Below are 7500 nucleotides of genomic sequence, written 5' to 3'. Positions count from 1 at the left end.
GCTGGGGATTTGTTTCTTATTCCCATTGTGTAGAAACTAAATCAAGAGTTGCACCTCTAGAGATTTGTCAAATGAAATCATCCACATTAGGAATAGTTTACAGCAGAAATCCCTCAAATAAATCATGCAGTCGTAATTGTGTGATCTATGAAAGATTCCAGCAGCACAAGCAACTCTGAATCACCATTGAAAATGAATGACTTTGGTGGTTTGGTTGCTGTTGTTGTGAGGTTTGCTTTGTTTTCTTCGAGATTAAAGTGAAATCTCATGTTTCACAACAGAGTTTGAGACTTAAAGTTAAATTCAGTGCATCGCCAGCCATCCCTCATGTCACTGAAAATGAATGACTTCGCTCAGTTTATAGGTGCAGATTGCACTCGTTTCTGCTTTCTTCTGTGGGAAAAACCGTACAAGACATTGAACTTGTGATTTAACTAATACATGTAATGAGCATTGATTTTTCAATGTCAGGTTGGGTGGCTTGTGACCTTTCCTGTTAAATTAAAAGTCATCCATCAAAATCATTGCCGTGCCGCGCTATCCGATTGGGTTTCTGCTGTGTCCTTTATGAGGAACACATTATCAATACATATTGGAGATTTGAATTTTAATAGACAGCTAACAAAGATTTATAGCTCAGGATTGTGTTCATCTGTGATGCATTTCACTCCGATTTCAATCTCCGCTTGGTTCTTAGGAGAAATAAGGATATTATAAATAAGACTGAGGCTGTACAGAGCTATAAAGCGATTATAAAAACATGCAAAGTAACTTGAGCAGATGTTGAAGAATTTAAGTTCAATTGAAATGTCATGTTGTATTGCAAACTGAGAGTCTTGGTGAAAACAAACAACCAGAAGAATTACGAAGGCGTCTGTATTAAAGGATGCAAATGCTCAATGGTAAATTATAAAGTCTTTCTAAAGTTTAAAAGCCCTAGTTTGACAGAATATACAGTGCTTACACAACATATTGCTAGATTATCTTTATTACGATAATACTATCTATGCAATATATCTAATGCAGTGTTGTGTGATAATTACATTTATTTTATTCATTGGTTGTTTATCTAAATTTGACCAATTAGATGGGGTCGAATTATCTGTTTCCCAAAGCTTCACACCATAGACAGCAAAGATAGTGGGGCCAATCTTTATCAATGGAAACCTCAAGGCCACTGGATATTTGAAAGTGCTACATGATGATGTGTTTCCCTCTTTATGCACTGAAGCTGGCACATTCCCTGAGTTTTTCCAGCAAGATGGTGCACCACCACATTATGGGTGTCAGGTCCGAGCATTCCTAGATGAACAGTGTACTGAAAAGTGGATTGGTTGTCGTGGGGCAGTTCAATGGCCCCCAAGGTCTCCCGATCTGACCCCCTTAGACTTTTATCTTTGGGGTCATCTGAAGGCAGTTGTCTATGGTGTGAAGATATAAGATGTGCAGCACCTGAAACTGTGGATACTGGAAGCCTGTGCTGGCATTTCTCCTGTGGTGTTGCTATCAGTGTGTGAAGAGTGGGAGAAGAGGGTTGCATTGACAATCCAACACAATGGGCAGCACATTGAACACATTTTATAAGTGGTCAGAAACGTGTAAAAAACTCATGAAAGAATAAAGTTATGTTAAAACCAAGCACACCATTGTTTTTCTTGTGAAATTTCCAATAAGTTTGATGTGTCACATGACCCTCTTCCTATTGAAAAAACAAAAATTGGATCCAAGATGGCCGACTTCAAAATGGCCATCATGGTCACCACCCATCTTGAAAAGTTTGCCCCCTCACATATACTAATGTGCCACTAACAGGACGTTAATATCACCAACCACTTCCATTTTATTAAAGGTGCAGTAGGTGATCTGCCAAAATGCTAACCGCTTAGCATATTATCTTTGGACGGCAGGGAGGGACTGTGATTCAAAGCCACACCCCCTGAAATCGCGAGCACGCAGACCGCGTCACAACAGCCAACAGACAACCCTCTAGTTCATGTCATTCGCCAGTTAGTTAGTGCCAGCATCGTGCAGGAATTACATGTATTACTTAGCCACACTTACATGCTATTTCAGAGCACATATTCAGAGTAGCGGTAAACAGTATAGGAAGGCTGTCATTGTTCAAAAATGACCCAATGTGAATATAAAAGCAACTTCAGCTCAATAAAGCAGGTTAGGCGGAATGGCGCTATTTACTGGTGTTTTGTTGTTAAACTAAATATAAATCTACATTATAGATGCTGTCAAAGAACCTTATGAAACTGAAAATAATCACATCAATCTTTCACCGGGAGATTTCAGTGGCTGAACAACACGTCTGTGCATATAAGTCATTCATAACGGAACACGCTTGGCTAACACAATCTAACATAAGCTTAGCCGGACTAAAATAGTTTCAAAACAGAACATTACCTGTCTAACAGTAATACTTCAGGTCTCGTCCTTCCTCCAGCGTGCTAAGGTAACTCCAATACTGATTCAGGTTTTTAAAGGTTTCAATTCAGCATTTGATTTCTCCCGGTCCGTCCCTTGACCGCGCGGCCGCTTTAAAGGCGAATAATACCCGCGCCTTGCTTTACAGTAATCGGCCCGAGCTCGGCTGTCCTCCGGCTCCGACTCGGCATCTGCAAGCGGCCCGCAGCTCGCTCGGAGTGCATGCGTTTGTGATGCAGAAAACGCCTTCACCACACAGAAATAGTCACCCGCAGTCGGCGAGTCCTCTCACCTGAAAGGACCTTAATGCGTCATTGTTTCTTCTGTGCGTAAATAAATAGCATTTCATTTGCTTTCATCCATTTATAGCAGTGTTTCTCAACTGGTGGGTCGCGACCCAAAAGTGGGTCGCAGGAACATTTTCAGTGGGTCGCGGAGTGTGAGGTAAAAAAAGACAACAACAAAATTAATTTTTTTTTAATTATTTCGAAATAAAAGTCCGGCATAAGCAAATTGTGCGCGACAACCCTACCGCTTGACTTGTGAAATTTAATTTAATTATAGCAACAAATATGTCGAAGCGCAAGTACGATCTTGAATATGTAAAGTATGGATTTACATATATTGACGACAAAAAAGACTTAAAGCCTCAGTGTCATATGTAGTGAGGTGCTCTCATAAGAGAGCATGAAACCTTCTAAATTAAAACGACATTTAGAAACCAGAGACATGCTTTATTTGCAGTTCAGTTTAGTTCATGGTAATTGAACATTTCCTTACCCTAGCCACTGTTTACAGTAGGCTATTTGTCGTTTTTACTTTGTAATATTTCTATAATTTGATCAATTTTTTTAAATGACAGCAATAAAATATTGTTTATTTGTAAGTCTCTGTGAATGTCTTATGATTTATCTGTCACTACTTGTGTATGTTAACAAATAAATACCAACTAATTATAATTCCTAAAATTGTATTATAGTTCCTAAAAATTTGGGTCGCAGCTTGATGACCATATAAAAATGTGGATCCCATCAACAAACCAGTTGAGAGCCCCTGATTTATAGTATATCCATTCTGCGGTATTCCCGCCGCTAACAGCATGGTCAAGAAGTCACCATGAAATCTTGTTCAGCGCCACACTGCGGCATCAAATCTTGTTTGAAATAATTTCGTCTATTTAGCTGTAAGAGCACAGTGTTTACATTGGTTTGAATTATATTCCAAGATTAAGCGTAATGCAAATAAAGTAGATTATTAAATAAGGACAAAAAAACAGGCACAAGATAAATACGTTTAAGAAATGGTTAAGTAAATGAACGTATAAGTAAACACAACACTATTGTACAGTATCGTGTATCAGCGATCTCACAGGGGGACGATATGGCAATCTTAAAATTTTGGGTCCCACTTTATATTAAGTGTCCTTAACTACTACGTACTTACATCAAAAAATAAATACAATGTACTTACTGTGTTCATAATGTATTTGAGAACACTTGTGGTGCTTTTGAGTTGGGATAGAGGTTGGGTTATGGACAGGTTTGGTGGCATGGGTAGGTTTAAGGGTGGGTTAAGGTGTAAGGGATGGTCAACAGTGTATTTACAAATGTAATTACAAAGGTTAATAACATGTCATTACATACATGTATTAAATCAAGCATAGGTACACAGTAAATACATGTATTTACACAATAAGTACATTGTAACAAACTATTAATTCCTGTGTAAGTGCATATTAGTTAATGCCACTTAATATAAAGTGGGACCAAATTTTGTATATCACCCAACACTAAGGAGAACGACACAGTTTCATTTGTAAATCAATAAAAATCATAATTTCCTCAGATAATCTATTTGATGTGTTTAATCGCACACCGAGCGCAGTACAAGCGTCTTGAATTAAATCTCTGCTTAATCTCATTGCTTTCTAGTAAAAGTCTGATTTGTGTTTCTGCTCTCCTACAGGATGCATGCAAGCGTTTTCACTGAATAAGCCGCAGAATTGTCCAGCAGACGGTGAAGTGTTGCTTGAGGCTGAGTGCTGCACACAACCTGCATTTACGGCCACAGAAGATGAAGACTTTCATTGGAAGTGACAAGAGAAGGTCCAGACGGATGGCTTTGCTTGAGATATGTGACGCTGCGGGGTTTGACTCAGATGGGGAATAGTTTGAACTTTTTACGTGCGAGACGCTCACAACAGGAGTCGGACCATACATGAAATGCTCTGCCGTGTCAACAATACCGAATGTAGGCCAGCCGAGAATTCCCAGCGACAACAAAGGTACTTCTGTGTGTGCTTTTGACAACACAAATAAGGTTTGTGCTGTTTGTTCGCCCCACAAAACCTGCTGTCTCATTGCAAAAAAGTAGAGCAGATGCAAATACTGCTGATTGCATTGCAGAAGGACTTAAGGAACAACAATTGAGCTTCTGAATTGAAAAAAAATCGACATGCACATGCATCAAATCTGTTGATGCATATTATTGTAATAGAACAAAACTACAGAGACCCGGAAGGCACGTGATGGTGGGGAAAAAAAATGGGTGTAGGAAAAAAAAATTGGTGGAAGAAAAAAAAACTGGGTGGGAGAACAAGAAAACGTGATAGGAAAACATATTTTTAAGTTTGTTTTTTTTCCATCGCAAAGATGTTTTGCATTATCTCGCAAAACTGTTTCTCCACAAACACTTCCTGTTCTCATTCATGTAAACCCTGCTGTTTTTGCCGAAATTCTCCCGTATTTTACCATTCTATCCCACTATCATCCTATCATTAAGTATTTTCCCATATTTCTGATATATTTTTAATCTTGAAAGCACGCTCAACTTAATATTAAAATGTCTGCATTCACTCTCTTTACATTAAAGCTGTGTGTCGACCGTCGCCTTTCATATGCTACCTCTGAACCTGTGAATGCATGTATAAGTGCTGACCATAGACTGTAAAATATATGGACGTAGTATCCGTGACGTCACCCATAGGTTTCTAAAGAGCGCAAAAGAAGCCACAAGTAGGCGCGGCCAACCGTCGCCATTTTGTTCGCGCGTCATCACACCCACGGCGGGATACCAAACAAGGGCAAAGAGGCGGAGAGTGGGCGGAGCTACAGACACTGCTGGCATTTAGCTTGGACCTGGTTCAGACACACTTTACTTTGGGAGAACGAGGGGGTTTCATGGCCCTTCAAATAAAAAAGTTAAACAAAAATACAACACATTACTTTCACCTCTTGTTATTTTATCATTGCATTTTATCATTATCACAACATTTTTGTTGATATTTTATGATTGCAAATGCCTGTGCAAGAAACCTGACAGTCTCTTCTTTAAAACAAGACCAGATTAAGGATTATATTTACAGCTTTCCAGAATTATATCCATTTGATTCCAGGCTTACGCTTAAAAAAAGGGCATTCCAGTTAACAGGTTAAAAACACTTTAAAATCTCAGAGCTCCTTTATTTTTAACCACTCAAATCACATGTTGCTCATCACCATTTAATTAATTCCCAGTTGCAAATGCGTTGTGAACTTAATCTATTGTTGGCCTGCCTTTTTCACCATGCTTTCTCCAGGCTTAATATTAGTGTGAAACATGATGTCCTAAAGCTCTAGTTGCAGCTACAGTGTGAATTCCACAGCCTGTTATACTCAAAATACTTAGACAAGATGTGTGAACAAATCTTAAAGGCTTTAAAGCGTAATAAACCTATTTCCTCTCAGCCTTTGACTTGAAATGTACAACATATATTTTAAAAAGCACTTTACTAATACATTTGAACTGAATTTAGCATGCCTGCCGCTTTAGCCGCACATTGTTTTGGGTGCAGTTCAATTAAATGGAGTCGAAAATGAGATGAAACATGACTTGTGGATTAATCTCACCTTGCACAAGTGAAATTGATGATTTTGCCATTTCCAAGGAAATGAGGCTCTAAATATTGCTCATGCATCTTTGACATTTACAAATAGCGGCTGCTCGTGGACATTTAAATGCTTGATCACTGAGGGATTATTTTATTTATCATTATTGGTGTTTGCTTAGTCAAGTAAACATGCTTTTGCTCATATTTCAGCTATAAATTCATATTTAAAGCTCTACTGAAGAAGAAAAGTCCCCTGCATCTTGGAGTGTGTGTAAATTACTGCAGGTTTTCATTTTAGGGTGAACTATCCTGAATAATTGATTATGAGCTATTGAGTTATTTGTAAAGCTATGGATCTACTTATACTATGGTTAAACCTACAGCTAAAGCCTCTTTTGAGATGTTATATTTCAGACATTTGTCAGGTTTTTGTCCTTAAACTGTTTCTGTGTGTAGGATTAGTTTCTCACAACTCTCATACAAAACCTTTTATTGTGTGTTTTGATCTAATTTTGACTGTTGTAGCTGTAAAATAACTCATTCAGACGTCATAATACAGTACGTTATTATTATTATTTTATTTTATTTTTTACAATTAATGGATTTGGAAAAATATATAGATTTTATTATTATTATTATTTTATTTTATTTTATTTCATTTTATTTTTATTTTTTACAATTAATGGATTTGGAAAAATATATAGATTTTATTATTATTATTATTAATATTATTATCATTATTATTATTATTATTATTATTATTATTGTTATTATTTTATTTTATTTGTATTTTTTACAATTAATGGATTTGGAAAAATATATAGATTTTATTATTATTATTATTATTATTATTATTATTATTATTATTATTATTATTATTAATATTTAAAGCTATATATTTTCAGAATATTAATAGTAATAGAATGTTATTCTTTTCAAAAAATAATAATAATACATAATATTAATCCCAATATATTTATAAACAATACAAGTTGTTATTTGTCATTATTTTGTTTTGTTGTTTTGTTATTTATTTTGTTATTATTTTATAGTGTTTGAAACATTAAGGAGGTCGTATTACAAGCTTATTTAAACAAACTGAACCATATTCGTCTCCATCAACACATAAGTTTCTGCTTGCACAGTAATATAACTTTCTGTACTTAGTTCTGTTTCTTTATTTGTGATTCTTGTTTTAT

Source organism: Danio rerio, chromosome 1 (genome assembly GCF_049306965.1).
Source record: "Danio rerio strain Tuebingen ecotype United States chromosome 1, GRCz12tu, whole genome shotgun sequence".
Taxonomy (NCBI): domain Eukaryota; kingdom Metazoa; phylum Chordata; class Actinopteri; order Cypriniformes; family Danionidae; genus Danio; species Danio rerio.
Note: the sequence above shows the minus strand (reverse complement) of the source record.